The 18,010-nt window shown below is 41.2% G+C and overlaps 1 long non-coding RNA gene across 1 annotated transcript; it reads right to left on the bottom strand.

The window, feature by feature from the left end:
• Nucleotides 1–1,970: 1,970 nt before the first annotated feature.
• Nucleotides 1,971–5,055, bottom strand: LOC115569575 (uncharacterized). The gene is made up of 3 exons (XR_003981558.1): nt 5,005–5,055; nt 3,440–3,554; nt 1,971–2,234 (listed from the first exon to the last, which is right to left on the bottom strand). It is a non-coding gene; the product is annotated as an uncharacterized LOC115569575 (long non-coding RNA).
• Nucleotides 5,056–18,010: the final 12,955 nt, after the last annotated feature.

The following is an 18,010-nucleotide window of genomic DNA, read 5'->3' as shown; positions in this document are numbered from 1 at the left end:
GGTCCGAACAGAATCATCTGAGGCTGAATGTCGACAAGACCAGAGAGATGGTGATCGACTTCAGGAGGATGAAGATGCCTTCACAGCCACTACGGATCAGAGGGGAGGTGGTGGAAGAGGTGGAGGACTACAAATACCTGGGAGTGGTGATCGACAACAGACTGGACTGGAAATCTAATACTGAGGCTGTGTACAAGAAGGGGATGAGCAGACTCTATTTCCTGAGGAAGCTGAGATCCTTCAACATGTGCAGCAAAATGTTGGAGATCTTTCACCAGTCTGTTGTTTCCAGCGTCATTTTCTTTGCTAATGTGTGTTGGGGCAGCAGCATCAGAGCCAGCGACACTAATAGAAGGCTGGCTCTGTACTTGGTCTCAGGTTGGAGTCTTTTGAGACCGTGGTGGAGAGGAGAACGCTGAACAAACTGTCATCCATCAAGGACAATGATCCGCACCCTCTCCATCACACAGTAGACAGACAGCGGAGCACCTTCTCTCACTGACTGCTCCAGCTCCGCTCTCAAAGGGACGGATACAGGAAATCTGTCCTGCCACATGCCATCACACTGTACAATAACAGCTAAAACTCTGGTCATTACACAAAGTCTCTACGCACTTTGGTTTTATATAATCTGTTTACTGCACCTTATATTTTATCTTGCACTACAATTACTCTGCTTATTTATTCTTTTTTATACATTTTGTACATTTTGTATGTTACTTTTTTCTATTGCTATTTAATATGTTTAGGTTGTTCCTCTTATTTCAATGTGTTGTTATTGTCTCTGTGTATGATGCTGCTGCTACACCGGAATTTCACAGCTTGGGATCAATAAAGTATATCTATCAATCTATTCAGAATATAATGACATCCTATTTTGAGTAGAATAATTGCAATATCTGTAGCATATATCATCACCTTTCTGTGTACTGTGTGTGTGTATGCACTGAAACAAGTCAATCTAAGAATATATAATTGTAACATAATTAAGCCTGTGATAATAACAATACAAAACAAAGTTTGTCTCTAGACAAATATATAAATAAATAAATATAAATATATATATATATATATATATATATATATATATATATATATATATATATATATATATATATATGCACTTAATAGACCAGCCGTTTATTTGGGACAGGCGTTTAATTCCCTCCTCACAAAAATCCGGGATGAAAATGTCACCCCAGGTGAAAAAAAAATCTATTAAAAATATACTTTTTGAAAGTGTACTAAGTGCAGTTTGTACTTTTTTCGTCAAATCCAAGTGTAGTTCAGTGTTCTATTATTAGTCACTAATCTATTTGACTACACTTTAAGTGTAAATAGTATGCTAAAATGGAACAACTTTTTTCAAACTTCAAGTGCACTAAATTACACTAATAAAAATCAAGATTCTTGAGTAATTAAGCACAGTTACAGTACAATTACATTATATCACCATTCTAATGGAAATACACTTAAAAAGGCATTGCAGCTCAACTTACAGTTGTGTTTAAGTACATTTTGTACATACTGTTATCATACTTACTATTACTATAAACTATGTTAATTTAGTATGCCTCTTTAATATTTCAAGTGATCTACAAATACACTTCCTTACTATATTTAGTGCTTTTAAAGTGTCCCACTATGACAATGATAATGTATTTAAAGTGAAGTTCAATAACAACCTAAACATCATAGACACATACTTTAAGTGCAATGCTATTATATTGTTTTCTTGAAAACAATTGTATGAAGTATATTTCATCTGTACTTTTATCCCCATTTTGTTATACTTAAGCATAAATGTTGCTATTATACTACAAGTGTATTGTATTTCAATACATTTCAAGTGCATTACATCAACAGATTACAAATTGCATTTCAGAAAAGGAATTTTATTACACTTCAAACAAAGATACATAATTCAAGCAAAGGACATATAATGATGATAGTAATGAACACTAACAGGGACATAATTACACATCACAATTCTGTGCCATAGATCACACAACTGACACAAAGGGGAAAACAACTCAAACACACTCACAAGAAAGATGATACACTAATACAAAAGCAGGTATTGCACAGCACCAGCAAACAGCCTTTAACTTCAACGAACAACATCTAACTCTGATTATGAGATAAGGCATTGTAGCTCTCATTGTTGCACTTCCTCCGTAGAAGGGCCCAGATCTCGGTCACCTGTGTGTTGGGGAATTGCTCCCTCACTGCATCTGTGAAAACAGGAAAGAGACATGGACATGAATTAAAACAAGATAGACAATATATAACATTGAAATACAATCATTAATGATAAAAGTGGATTTGTCAATTTATTTTATTTTATTTCATTTAACCTTATTTAACCAGATAAAAGCCCATTGAGATCGGGATCTCTTTCGCAAGGGTGACCTGGCCAAAAAGGTCAGCAGCACGAGACATAACAGGGCAGCAAAAAGTAACAGATAGAATAAAACATACAATTTTAGAGATGCAACAGTAGCACAACAAACAAATAAATTAATCACGACAATGGATGTGTATTCATAATTATGACAAAGATGATCATTCCCTGACCTTTCCTGAAAATCCATGATGTTCCAAAAATTCCAGGACCTGTGGGAACCCTGCAAGTAACTACTACACATTTTTGTGTGAATGCTTAGCAACAGAGATGGAAGATTAGAACTATTTCTTGGAGTGGATGAAATAAATAAATAAATGAATGAATGAATGAATGAATGAATAGATAAAAAAAATAATGCATCTACATAAATGACTGAAAACACAATTTGATATCTTAAACGTGATGGAAGTGGAACTGATATATAAAAGCAATATGGCACTTGTGGTCATGGTATCGGTACAGATACCCACGGCTGTGGTTACCTGCACCAGTCTGCCAGAGGCCTTGTGGTTATATCCGCACCAACCCCACTGTCACTTGTGCCATATTGCTCAATCAGTGAAATTCAAACAAGGAGTATTAACAGTAGACAATGATGGCAAAATTATTTTCAAATTTGTAATGTGGGAAGTCGGGTCTGTATTCTAAGACATAACACGTAACATTCATGTTTTTCAAATTAACAGCGGGGTGCATGTCTTGAATTCACTTCATGACCTCATTGACAATGGCTACAGGTGTATGGGAGTAATACACTTCAAATGAAGCACAAAAACCGAGAAGCATACTTGTTATATACTTCATGTACTTTATTCATATTACTAATACACTAAAGTATACTACTTTTTTACCTGGGACAAACTTCGCCAGCTTCTCTGTGAATTCTGTGGCATCCTTCTGGGCAACTGTAATGATAAGAAGCTGCAACTGGCAGTGAGCTGCTTTCTTTTCTGTTAGCAGTGAAGTGTATGGGAGGGTTCAGGTGGTGGCAGAGAACCCTGACATCACTAGCATACATATGCACCCACCCACCTTTCAGAGCCTTTAATGTGTCCTTGTCCATCTCAACAAAATCGGCAGGTGCTGCCCCTGGCCGCTGAGACTCCACCTGAGGGATGGCGTCCTTCTCGTCACTGGTCACAATCACCTATGCAGAAAACATCAAGCTAGTTACCTTAAACAAAAAGGGCAGCTATACACTCCTAATCATACACACGCCAAAACACAATTTTCATGGTGTGAGTGTATGCGTATAAATCACAAAAATGCAGTTTTGCTATATCACATGAAGCTTTACCCTGAGCACCAAGGGCATAGGTTTTTAGGTTGGGTTTGGACTTTGATATTGGGACATAATTCAATGCAAGCTCAAAGTGCGCTATTACATGCATGTCAGCACCAATAGGTTATCCACCACTGTAAACTCTGACAAGTCTCTGGGGAACTCTGCACATTATTTGATGAAGGCGGTTACATTTTTAAACATCCCGGTGTACGTTTTTTGGGTTGATCAAACATGTTGCAACATGTGTCGTTGGAATCAGACTCGACTTGTGCTGTACATTGCTGTTTGAGGTCCCTCTTCAGCACCTCACCCATCTGGACCGTCTGTGAACCAGACTGACAACGTACATCTTGTTTAAGAGAATGATTTTGAAAATTTCCACACAAACCACCAGACTTTTAAGGGGGGTTTTCACAAAGATCTCTGTTTCTTGAGGTCACCGATTACTGTTGGTACAAAACAAAACGAAAACAATTGTTTCGTACCGACAGTACTCGTTGACCTCGAGAAATGGAGATGTATGTGAAAACTCGCCGGATTTCTCCTTTAAGTAACTGTAGAGACTATTTTTTAATAGCTTTAGTGCATTTCTTCATATAGCAACTAGGCTACTACTACACCACACTTTCCGAGATTCCACCTCCATCCATCCATCACTCTGATAGTAGGCTATTTGTAACAGGAGACCTAATCTTGACTTAACATGCATGGCATTACAAAAAAGCTAACTTGATTTGTTTCACAGTCTTTTAAGTAATATTTATCATTTCAAATTTATATTTGCTGGCTAAATCTGCTAAATGCTTGTGCACCCAGCTTGCAAAAAATCACAATGTAACTCCCATGGCAAACACACTCTACTTTATTATTTGTAAAGTGGAATCACAATGCTCCATTACTGTTAAGTCATAAATCAAGCTAACAGTCATTCCTTGATTCATCATCCCCTTGTCCTGGCCAGTCGTTTTGCCAAACTGACCAAAGGAAGACCATATATCCTATCTTCTATCCTATCCATATATATATATATATATCTTTTTTTGTGATTTACCGTTAGCTGTACAAGCTAGCAGCTAACTTTCGTAACAATATCTAGCTAATGTTAGGCTAACGTTAATGGTAGCGTTAGCTAACGTTAATGATTTTCCACCGGAGCTTTGGCTGGCTAACGTTGCGTTCTCTCCTGCTGTGTTCAATGACTCAATTCATCAAGCTGTAGCTAACGTTAGCTAAGCCTATGTCAACAGAGTTCCTGGGTAACTTAACGTTAGATATACCAGAAAATATTAAAATGGTTGAAACCATCACTTACCAAAATCGCGCTCCCTTCTGGCACGCGCACCTGTTGGCAGTTCAGCAGGCAAAATCACCTCTATCCAGCCATCCTTGGACTGGAGGTCTTCCATGCAGGTGACTGTAATACCTACATTTGTATATGCATCCTGTATAATAGATGCAATAACGGACCCGTCTACGAAATAAAACAACCCATACATTGTGCTAAAGTTAAGTTACCATGTTACCGCCTGAGTATCAGTGATGAATTTCAAATATTAACTGTCAATTTGGATACGTTCAGGCAGTGTAACATAGTGATTGGATGTCGATGATGCTGCGCACGCTGATTGGATGTGGGAACCAATTGGTGGGTAGGTCCATTTCCTGGGTCCATTCGTCTTGAATCTTGATCTGTTTGCACTGCTCGACAACAATAATTTTTAAAATATGCCACCTGTATGCTCCCTCGACAAGACGTAGAGCCTAATGAAAAAATATTATTTGAACAAAATATACTTACTTAGTCCACACTGCAGCATTTTATCATATTACCCTTTCAGAAATCAGCCTAACAATGTAAATACACGTTCCATTAGTAGGATACAGTAAATTAATACATTTCCACTAAGAGCATTTGCATTTTAGCATATTTTCTGAAATTACTTTGATATGCTAATAAAAGTACACTTATATTGTAGTGCACTTTGTTTACAGTGTACTAAGATCACACTACTGATTAAGTGAAATCAATGTACACTTTCAAAAGTTATACTAACTCTGTATTACAAATAAGTGTACTTACTAAAAGTACACTAAATTACCTATAATTTTTTGTATTTTAACATATTTTGTAAAAGTACTCTGATATGCCACTAAAAATACACTTATTTTAGAGTGTACTGTATAAAGTATACAGAAGTAACACTTCCAATAAAGTGAGATCACAGTACACTTTAAAAAGTATACTAACAATTGATTTCCAAAAATGATACTTCCCATTAGTACATTGAATTACCACTCCAAGTATGTTGAATTTAATACACTTAAAAAAACTAAACTTCTATAAAATTTAAAATACACTAACAACAAAGTACACTTTCAAAAAGTACAATTAAAAAACAATTTGATTATTACAAAAATTAGTATACTTGCTTTTTGGACTCTGAAGTTGAACTTAATTACATCTATTTTGAAGTATACTTTTTAAAGTACATATTAAATACACTTCAAATGAAGCACAAAAACCGAGAAGCATACTTGTTATATACTTCATGTACTTTATTCATATTACTAATACACTAAAGTATACTACTTTTTTACCTGGGACAAACTTCGCCAGCTTCTCTGTGAATTCTGTGGCATCCTTCTGGGCAACTGTAATGATAAGAAGCTGCAACTGGCAGTGAGCTGCTTTCTTTTCTGTTAGCAGTGAAGTGATGTTCTCCATTACAGAACATTATAAAATATGCTAATGTATAAAATAACATTTGATGGTAAAAAAGTACAGTTGCAGTAGGCTTCTATTATAAATATGCAGCATATAAATAGTTATTATTATTATTATTATTATTACTATTTTTCTGCATATTCTTGACTTTGAATGGGATCTGCTGATTCATATATTATGCAGTCAGTTGTCCATTTTTTAAGTTAAATTAAATGAATCAAGACAGATGTCACATTTACATGTCAGGATGTGGTTATTATAGACATAGATTCATTACTTAAGTGTCATTTATCATCACAGTAACAGCGTTACATACGCCGTCGCGGTGGTTCAGCCAGGTATACTGATGCCTCCACTTCGGGAGAAATAATGGTACTGTTGTACAGTGCTTTCAGAACATCAATCACCTGAAAAATGATAACAGAATTATAGGAGTGAGAGAAATTATACATCTCAAAATATTAAATATGTTGTAATTTCAATTTTGAAATTTTAACACTTGTTATTACGCAAACCCCTGTTACTTTTTGCCATCATTACCAGATCATACTGATTTTTCAGGGACAGACTCTCTAAACAGTTAAATGGGAACAATTTCAATAAATAAACAAGTCTTTGTCCTTTTCTTTTTTTTCTCAAAAAAATAGTTATTTTCGTTTTTTGTGGCTGGGTCACTAAAATTACACATGGGGCCAGTAAAACTCGAATCTACTGGCCAAGCGGGCCAGTAAGAAAAACATGTTATGTTGGACACTGATGTTAAATGAGGCATGTATTTATTGCAAAAAATAGTTTAGTTATGTATTAGCTTTCTGATGTTTGATGTTACTTAGCATGATCTCATTTCTTTTTTTATAGGACCACAGCATTGAGTCCAGAAGAGATGCTGTGATCAGAGGCCTCATTCTCTACCTTGGTGAAAAGACAGAGGAGCTAATCAAGGCCTACAAGGTAAAGAGAACTGTTTCAAAGCCCAGCCTGTTTGAGATGAGGATGTGCAATCCAGAATAGCTGATGGCTCAGTGGTATTTTAATTAAATTGTTGTTTTTTTAAAGAGTGCCTTTGTAGGAACGTTATGATTTTAGCATCTAATTATTAATGATTTCGTCAAAGTTGGAAAATCATCAGATACCTAGAGGCTTGTACATGAATGTGCTGCAGATTGGAATTTTGAAGATTGGCATTTATTGGAAATTAAACTATCAAATTGAATGAGACAATTTAGCCAATAGGTCTTAAATGTAAGCCCTTTAAGTCTTGGAGTGTTTTTGAAATTCCTATGTCTTGAAAGTCAGGTTGTGACTAAAATATGAATATTATTGTCTCTTTTCTTTTTTTTTCTATTCCTCTCCAGGGAAAACCAGGAGATTCTCAGCACTTGGGTTAAACTGCTATCCCTGCAGACCCTCGACTTCATCTCAGTCCAGGGACACTGGAAGTTTTTTTTAGTGGGGGTCGTGGTGCTTGTTTTAGTGCTGTTGTGCTGTCTACACCCCACTTCCCTTGTCCCTGTCTCCCTCTCATGTTTGTCTGTTTATATTTGTTCAATGTGTTTTAAGGTTTTTACTTGGTTTTTACTTGGTTTATGATTGCTCATGTTCTGAAAAAATGTAATTAAAATAACAAACTGCAATGAGTTGTCAAGCGCCATATGTCCTGTTCCCAATTCGGAGGGGAAAATATCCGAATACATACACAATTACATAAATGCATAGACATGTCTCTGGTGCCCAGTGTTGTTAGGACTCTGCTTTAATGTCTGTTGCAGCACTAATGGTTTTAGCTTTCTAATGGTATTACATTCTAATGGGACCAGTAGGTTTCTCATGGTTTAACATCCTAATGGAACCAGTAGGTTCCTAATGGTTTCTTCTAATGGTTCCAAATGTTTTTTTTTTTTTTAATGGTATTCTACTCGGTTTTTCAGCAGGGAGTACCAGTACAATATTTAGAATCAAAATACAAATAGTCTTAGGAATTGAAATATGGTTGCAGGGAGTATAAATGCAGTATTCGGAATCATAATACAAATGGTGTTAGGACTTGAAATATGGTTGCAGGGAGTATCAATGCAGTATTCGGAATCATAATACAAATGGTGTTAAACTGATGTTTCATTAAGTTTAAGAAATCCAAGCTGCCAGCTGACTATAACAGTTATGTTAATCTCAGAAACCAGGTTAGTTACAAGGTTCAACAGGCAAAGTCTGATTTTTTTTCTGATTCCATTTCTGCTAATGCCAAACAGCCTAAAAAACTATGGAAAGTTCTTAATGACATGGGATCTACAGCTAAAACCAAATTGAAGTCTGATAATGCTGCACTTCTAATTAATGATGAGATGTGTTTTGATAAGCGGCTGATTGCCTGCCACTTTAATCAGTACTTTACAACCATTGCTGCCAGTCTGGTCAGTAAATTGCCAGGTGCTTCTGATAAATATGGCAAAGCATTTGTTAATTCGTTCTATAGAAATAAAAATGTTTCCCCAGATGCATTTGAAATTAGTCTTGTCTCAGAGGATAAAGTAAGAGAGTGCCTCTCCTCCCTGTCAGTAAATAAGGCCACTGGCGTGGACATTATCCCCCCCAGGTTTCTCAGGGATAGTGCTGAAGTTACATCTACTATCCTCACCCATGTCATTAATCTGTCCATAAGTCAGGGTGTTTTCCCAAATGACATGAAGAATGCTAGGGTTGTTCCTCTTTTTAAGAAAAATAGCAGAGCGGATGTTGGGAATTATAGGCCAGTCTCTATCCTGTCAACCATTTCAAAGATTTTTGAGCGTCTTGTGTATGAAAAGGTTGAGGAATATCTTATCAGGCATGATATATTATATGAGCTCCAGTCTGGTTTTAGAGCTGCACACTCCACTGACACCTGTCTCATCCATCTTTTTGACTATGTGCGTCAGAATCTAGATCAGGGGAACTATGTTGGCATGCTTCTTCTTGACCTACAAAAAGCGTTCGATACTGTGAACCATGATATTTTAACTTCTAAATTACAGTGCATGGGTTTTAGCAATTTAGCTCTCAAGTGGTTCTCGTCTTACCTAACAGATAGAACACAGGTGTGCGATGTTGAGGAGATCCCTTTCTGAACCTCAGAGTATAGTATGTGGGGTGCCGCAAGGCTCGATCCTGGGGCCCCTGTTATTTTTACTGTACATTAATGACATGTCAGCTGTGGTTCATTGCAAATTGTTGTTGTATGCTGATGATTCTGCTTTACTTGTCCCAGGGTGTAATGTTAGAGACATTGAAAATACTCTTGGTGCTGAACTTGAATCTGTCAATCAGTGGCTCATAGACAATAAGCTCTCTATGCATCTGGGCAAGACCGAATCAATTTTGTTTGGTACTAAAAGGAAGTTGGTAAAATCAAATGTGTTAAAAGTGATGTGTAATGGGTCTGAAATTTTGTCTAGATCAAATGTCACATATCTGGGTCTTACTTTGGATCAATCACTTACGGGTGAATCCATTGCAGCCAAAATTTTGGACAAATGTGCCTGTAAATTGAAGTTTTTATATCGTAAGACAAGGTTTTTAGATTTTACTGTAAAGAAATTATTGGCTATGACATTGATTCAATGTCACATTGATTTTGCTTGCTCTGCATGGTTTTCTGGGTTGACTGTGAAACTTAAAAACAAATTCAAAGTGCTACAAAACAATGTTATTAGGTACCTGTTCAATGCACCCCCTCGTACACATATTGGTAGGGAGGAGTTTAATAAAGCTGGCCTACTACCTGTTCATCTTAGAGTTGAGCAACTTAAGTTGAACCATATGTTTAACATTGTTAATGGTAAGGCCCCCAACTACTTAAATGCCAACATAAACATGGTCCACACACAGCATAGGCATAACACCAGGGCTAGCATTCGTTCCTGCATAGTACCTAAAGTGAAAAATGCAGGTAAACATTCTTTCTTCTATACTGGGATCATGGTATGGAATGGCTTACCTACTGCTACTCAACTCGCATCATCTAGCGGAATTTTTAAAAGACAGGTTAGGCAGATTTTATGGAATAAGATATTTTAGATCGTTTTTCACTAGCAAGGACCACACCATCAACGACATGCGTTTAAGGATTTATTAGTGACAAAGGAAAACGAAGTGTCGAAGATCTTGGTTCTTTTGAGTTCTTCGAGTGCGTTGTGGGGATTCTTGCAGAGAATCCGCCGCCGCTCCCGGGCAGCGACGGACCCCCAAAAACCTCCAATTACTTGAGAAGATATTGAGCGGATCTGAGATCTTTGAGATCTGAACAGATGTAACGGTGGTACGTTTGGGAGGACCAGCGGCCTATGAGATGTATGAAGTGTTCTGGGAAGCCATTACGGGAGGCTGAAGTGGCAGCTCCGATTCTGAAGGAGTGCCCAGAGTAGTTGTCGGGCAAAATACCAGACAATTAGAGCACCCAGCGAAAGTGATGGTGGAACCAGAATCGAGTAGCCACTTGGCTGGATTCGGAGATGAAAAGAGGATCTGTCGTTGTTGTGAGATTTACGGAATTGCAAGAAATTTGCGAGGGTTTCGAAGGGATTCAGTGGTGATTGGACCTTGAAGAAGAAGACGGGTGTAGGCGGACCAAATTGATTGGTTTTGGTTTGCTTTAAGTGGAACACCATAGTGTCGTCTGACAAAGCGAGACAAGTCAGAAATGCAAGCATGAAGGCTTGAGTCGAAGTGAATGGTTGAGGAGGTGAATTCGGAGCATCTGAGGAAGCCAAAAGGCAAGCAAGAACATGGCTTCCAGGGTTTGGGGCGACTTGAGGAGTGCCGTACCCGGAACGGATTGTGTGGAGGCAGATTAACGGCGAGTTGGCATTAAGAGGAAGACGGCGAGGGCTTAACGAACTGTTAACGAACGGCCGGTTATTGTCTTAGAAAGAAGCTGATACCGCTAAGGTAAGCTTGGTGGTGCGTGATTTGTCATGAGGAATGGGCGTAAGTACTGAAAGAAGTCGTGGTGATGAGATCGAATGACGGAAAGGTTGTGTTGTATTGGTCGTGAAAGTAATGGAAGCTTTCCAAGCTGTCCAGTAGGAAGAGAGGGTCGAGGGTGATAGGCTGTAGATGGTGGAGCTCTGGTAGTCGCTTATCAGGGGTATAAGCGCAGGATTTACGAGTTGAATGTCGACGCCCAACTGGCGTAGGGAAGGTATCTGCGTGAGGTGCCAAGCTTCTGAACTTCTGGCATTCATTAGCGAGCTTCGGGGGCGATTCTGCCACAAGCCATCTTCCTTTGTAGAAACCCCCAAAACCGGCCTAAGGAGCAGCATCGGTGTACAGATGGATGTCATGTGGGTTAGTTGGTTGGTCATCGTAAAAGAAAGTGATTCCGTTCCAATTGGTGATAGGGTTGAGTCACGGACAGATTTCAGCAAGGCTCGAGCTATCCAGGGAGATGGAGGTCAAGAGTGATGGGACGGAAGGGACAGAAGCTGACGTTTGGTGCGGCGCTGGGCGCAGAAGAAGGTTCGGCTGAGCTTTCCGACCGGGAATGAAGTCTAAAACTTGTTAGTGTCAAGAATGATTCCGAGAAACTCAAGGGATGTGGAGGGGCCCTCTGTTTTCTCTGCGACGATGGGACCCCGAGGTTGGAGAAGACAGAAGTCAGGGTAATCAGGCCAGAAGCGGGTGGCGATGTGGTGGGGGGAAATTGTTAGACTGGATCCAGCTGAGGGCTTCAGGTGGGGTGTCGAAGAGTTTAGGCTGCTTTGCGACCAAAGGTGAGCCTAACGGTGAAGTAATATATACCACGCCAATGGATGCTGAAGAAACGGCAGAAGTCGGGGTGAATAGGGAGGACTTTAAGAGCACTGGTCTGTTCCTGGACCTTCCTTAACTTCCTTAGCGAGCGTGCGGTCAACTGAATCTGGCTCGGTTATGGTCGACTGAAGATTTTTGATTTCAAAAGAGATAGATGATTGTGTGGAGTCCGGGGTGAAGACCTTCTTCAAGTCCTTTATGAGAAACTAGCTTTGGCGAGGTAGGTTGTACGGGCATTCGGGGTGGGCGTGGCCCCCGCTGCAAAAGGAGTAAACGTGGAGGAAGCGGCACTGGGACACGGTGCATCCGGTACTGTTGAAGCCGTTGCAAATCGAACAACCTCCTCGGTGCATGACGGACCTGCCTTTCTTATATACGCCGTTGATTACGGGAAGATGACAGAAGGGGTAGATGACATCTGTTCTGGAGGTATGGGTGCTGGTGGAGCTGCCGACAACAGGCGAGAGAAGGCTGAAGCTCTCGTTTGGTTTTTTGTGCGGCCCAGTGTGGGTAGCTGTGTATAAAGTGAAATTAGTGGTTGCCTGTTGAGGGGGAAGAACGGGTGCTGACGACCCCAGCCGACATGAGCTGCTGGGACTGATGGAGCTGGGAGATGGAAGCTCCCTGCATCCCGGCATAGGGTGCTGGCACCCGGTGCCAGGAGCCCCGGTTGAAGCGAGGTGCTGTGGTTGCTGGAATTAGGCGGCAGAGGGCACTGGCATCTTGGTGCCAGGAGACTTGGTTGAAGCGAGGTGCTGTTGTTGATAGAAACAGGAAGCAGAGGGCGCTGGCATCCCGGTGCCAGGAGCCCTGGTTGAAGCAATCTGCTGTGGTTGCTGGAAATAGGCGCCAGAGGGCGCTGGCATCTCGGTGCCAGGAGCCCCGGTTGAAGCGAGCAGCTGTGGTTGCTTGAAACGGGAAGCAGGGGGTGCTGACATCTCGGTGCCGGGAGCCCCGGTTGATCAAGCTGCTGTGGTTGCTTGAAATGGGAAGCAGGGGGTGCTGTCATCTCGGTGCTGGGAGCCCCGGTTGATCAAGCTGCTGTGGTTGCTTGAAACGGGAAGCAGGGGGGCGCTGGCATCTCGGTGCCAGGAGCCCCGGTTGAAGCGAGCTGCTGTGGTTGCTGGAAACAGGAAGCAGAGGGCTCTGGCATCTCGGTGCCAGGATCAGAATCAGAATCAGAATCCTTAAATGTCCCGCAGACGGGGGAATTTGTTTCTCGCAGCAGCAGAATATTACGAGAATAGAGCAATAGCAAAATAGATAATAGAATAGACACTATAATTAAAAAGGGGAAGAAAATCGAATCGAATCAACGTATATACATATTTACATGATGTAGTGCAAGAATGGACAGTAATTTTTTAATATACAGACTGGAACGGTTGAAGCGAGCTGCTGTGGTTGCTTGAAACAGGAAGCAGACGGCGCTGGCATCTCGGTGCCAGGAGCCCCGGTTGAAGCGAGCTGCTGTGGTTGCTCGAAACAGGAACAGAGGGCGCTGGCATCTCGGTGCCAGGGTCAAAATCTGAATCAGAATCCTTTAATGTCCCGCAGACGGGGAAATTTGTTGTCGCGGCAGAATATTACGAGAACAGCGCAATAGCAAAATAGACAATAGAATAGACACTATAATTAAAAAGGGGGAGAAAATAGCATCGAAGTACATATTTACATGATGTAGTGCAAGAATTGACAGTAATTTTTATATACAGACCGGAGCCCCGGTTGAAGCGAGCTGCTGTGGTTGCTGGAAACAGGAAGCAGAGGGCACTGGCGTCTCAGTGCCAGGGGCCCCAGTTGAAGCGAGCTGCTGTGGTTGCTGGACACAGGAAGCAGAGGGCGCTGGCATCTCGGTGCCAGGAGCCCTGGTTGAAGCGAGCTGCTGTGGTTGCTGGAAACAGGAAGCAGGGGGCGCTGGCATCTCGGTGCCAGGAGCCCCGGTTGAAGCGAGCTGCTGTGGTTGCTGGACACAGGAAGCAGAGGGCGCTGGCATCCCGGTGCCAAGAGCCTCCGCTGAAACAGGCTGCTGTGGTTGTTAGCAGTGGGCTGTAGGGGGCACTGGCATCCCTGTGCCAGGAGCCTCCGCAAAGTTTAGCTGCGGTGATGGCCGGAACTGGATGGCGGTGGGCACTGTGGCGTTTGCCCTTGAGGTTGTAGGTTGCTGTAGCTAATGATGATAATCCTGATAGAAGTTGGAGGGTCCTGGAATCTATCTGGGCGCTCCCTCTGGAGTGTAGTGATGCGAGAAGTGGTGGCGGAAACTCTGGAGTTGTTTGATCTGGCAGAGGATCTCTGTCTCTGCTTTTGCTGCTGTTCTGTGTTTTCTTTGGGCTTTGTCATTTGATTGTACTGTCCCTTTAACAAGAGCGTAGACGTCACTGCCTGTAGGGCTGTGCGTGATGACGTCGCCTGGAAGCGATCTGGTGTTAACGGAACGAACAGCCATGAGTTTATTTATTTATTTTTCGAAGATTGGCTGTTGTGGTGGCTAGAACTGGATGGCAGTGGGCACCATGACGTTGCCCTAGATGTTGTAGGTTGCTAGTGTCGATGATGAAAATCCTGATGGGGATTGGAGGGTCCTGAAATCCATCTGGGCACTCCCTTTGGAGTGGAGTGATGACGAGAGGTGGTAGCAGAAACTCTAGAGTCATTTGATCTGGCTGAGGATCTCTGTCCCCACTTTACTGTACTGTCCCTTTTAACAGGAGCGTCGACGTCGCGGTGTGTTGCGTGCGCGTGATGACGTCACCCGGAAGAGAGCTGGTGTTGACGGAAGAAGCACACATGCGTGTGGAGAAAGTTTGGCTTTATAGTCCATTCGGTTAAACAGAATTCATTTGTCGTTTAAAGTTTTCTGGGGAGCGGCGACTGTCCAATCGGTGACTGTAGAAGATGAAAGCCGGTCGGGGGAACTCACCGGAGCGTGGAGACGTTGTGACCGGCGAGTTGTTCGGCCGGTGTTGGCGGAACGATGGCGGGAGGCTTCGCTTCTTGGAGGTGAAGGAGTCGGCGAACTGTGGCGAACTGCAGCGACGGTGACTTTCTGTTCCGGAAATTCCTCGTCCTCTCTTTGCTGCGGAAGGAGGTGGGCTGGGAGACACGGGAGAGTCGTCGGGCGAACTATGATAATCTTGGATGTTGAGGAGAGATGAACCAGGCGGGAGACGAACCATGGATGAGACGAAGTTGGTGCTCTTCGGACCCGCTCGCGTCCTAGCCGGCTGTTGGGCCACTGGAATCGGGTCCTCGGGTACGGAGGTGACGGGAGAGTAGTCGGCTTCAGATGAATGGTGATCCTCATCTCGTCTGAAAGATTGTCCGACGGGAATAGTGATACGAAGTCCATGATGAGGTGAGTAGAGCCTGATGTTGCTCGAACAAAAGTTTGGATGTGCTCGGGCGAGGCGATGTCGCGTGATCTCGTTTCTGGGTGCGAGAGCGCAGAATACGAGAGCGAAGCAGATGAGAGGGTCAGGTGGTTATTTATAGAAACGCGGAAGTTGGCGCTGTTGAGGTGTGGTCCTGCTCCTGAAACTTCGCCAATTAAGCTTCAATTAACTCTATTTTTCGTTTCTTATTTCTTTGTTTTCTGTGTTGTCTGCCTCTTGTTTTAGTTGTTTTATGTGTAACACCAAGGACCATGCTGGAAATAAGTTGTATACTTTTGCATGTCATCCTTTTGGATTACCGTTTTATTGTGTTTTCGATCCATAAATCAATCAATCAATCAATCAATTAGGACTTGAAATATGGTTGCAGGGAGTATCAATGCAGTATTTGGAATTAAAACACAAGTAGTGTCAGGGCTCAATATATGGTTGCAGGGAGTATCAGTACAATATTCGGAATTAAAGTACAACTGGTGTTAGGACTTGAAATATGGTTAAAAGTGGTATCAATACAATATCGCGATGAAGACAGAACTAGTGTTTGGACTTGAAATATGGGTAGTGGTAATATCTTGACACTGGATATGAGTAATGGATCATCTCAACATATGACAGCAGGCCATGTCTGATTAGATATTTTAGACGTTGATTAGAGTTGCTGTCCGAATATGGCAGGTGGATCTTGTAGAGTATCCGGGAAGAAATGAACTCCGGGACATGGCAAGAATAAAAGTGTTCCCATAGCCGGAGTTTGACATGCTCCGAACATGAAATGTATATCAGTTGCTGTTCGGAGAGTATCCCATGTGGATATCACCATATTTGATTCATATCTTGTAATATTCGGGCAGGGATTCTTGGGTTTTTTGCCCAGTGTTTAATCTCAGAATTCTGACTTTTTTCTCAGAATTCTGACTTTTTTCTCAGAATTCTGACTTTAAAGTCAGAATTAAAAAAAAAATTCACATGTGGCCCTAATCCTCTTCCGTAATTATTGTTTTCTCAACTCCATAAAATGAAATTATGCATTTTAATGCATTTTAATTAGCGTTATCCCGCCTGACTGAAATCGTTACTCGGCATGACACCTAATGTTTCCACTTGAAATGTCATCTTTACACAACCTAAATATTATTGATGTTCATCAATAATCCATGTTTACATCAGAGTAATCAAATACAAAAAAGTGCTTAAAAATACCATCATTGAAACATAATATGCCAGCAATAAATTTAAAGGTGCATAATAATGTGTTAATATCACAATAAGAATGGTAATTATACAAATAAAAGCAGAAAACATTACTACTGTCAAATATGTGTCATCCTGTATAACAGATGACACTGTGGGGTAACAGAAAATAACTGTTATCCTATATGACAAAATTGTTATCCAGGATGACGAAACTTTGTTTGAAACTCAATCAGGCAGTTGTTTTATAAATCAACATTATGTATGTTTTTTAGCGTTATCCCATATGACACAGGATTTTACTACATAGTGTACCAGTGACTGAAAAGAGTAAATAAAGCACATTTTAAGAGAGACTTATTAACCTTTCACCATTGCTTGGGGGTCCTTTCGGGTCTTCCTGATGGCCTAACTTCCTGTCAGATAATGTGTGCCCCATAATGCCCCATAAATTTGTTCCAAATTGCTTGTTTTCCCGGATGACATTGGCTAACATACCAGTTTTGGGACGAGCTGCTCAAAAGCACAACAATACACTGGATGTCATATTTTTTGTAACATTTTCATATATCAAAGGCAACACTCATACAATAATGCCTGGGGCAGAGATTTTTTAATTTATATTCTTTTCAACTTTTTTGTAGCTTTTTTGCATTTCACCATGAGGTCCAGACAGTTATCCGGTATGACATTTTGTGACCATTGTGTCTAATAACTATTAAGCTTTGTAAAACCCTCAATACATGTTCCTATCATTAGATAAACAGAGATTGATATATCAAATTAATGTGTTTTTTATCAAAATTTTTTGTGTTTTTACTCCATAAATGTGCTTTGGACATTAAAATTGCAAGGGGGACACCTGGGAAGCACCGACGTCATCAACATGGCGTGTGCCGTCACGCCTCTTTAGGAGCCGCAGCGCCGGCTTTCTGTGTAAATTACACAGTGGAACGGTGGAGATGCTTCGCTCTGTGTGAATCACCATCTGCGGAGAATTGGCGAACTACCGCTGCAGAGATAATCCGGAGATGCTCTGTAAATAGGGCTTGTGACTAAAAGCTTACTGCACTATTCCAATATTCTTATATTGTTCAGTGCAGAATGCACTGAACATTTATCGGGCGTCTGCCGCACTATTCCATAGTGGACCTTTACGTCTGAGGGGAATAGTGCGGCAGACGCCCAATAAATGTTCAGTGCATTCTGCAGTGCAGATA

Source organism: Sparus aurata, chromosome 19 (assembly GCF_900880675.1).
Source record: "Sparus aurata chromosome 19, fSpaAur1.1, whole genome shotgun sequence".
Lineage (NCBI taxonomy): Eukaryota > Metazoa > Chordata > Actinopteri > Spariformes > Sparidae > Sparus > Sparus aurata.
Note: the sequence above shows the minus strand (reverse complement) of the source record. Positions and strands in the feature narration are given on the sequence as shown.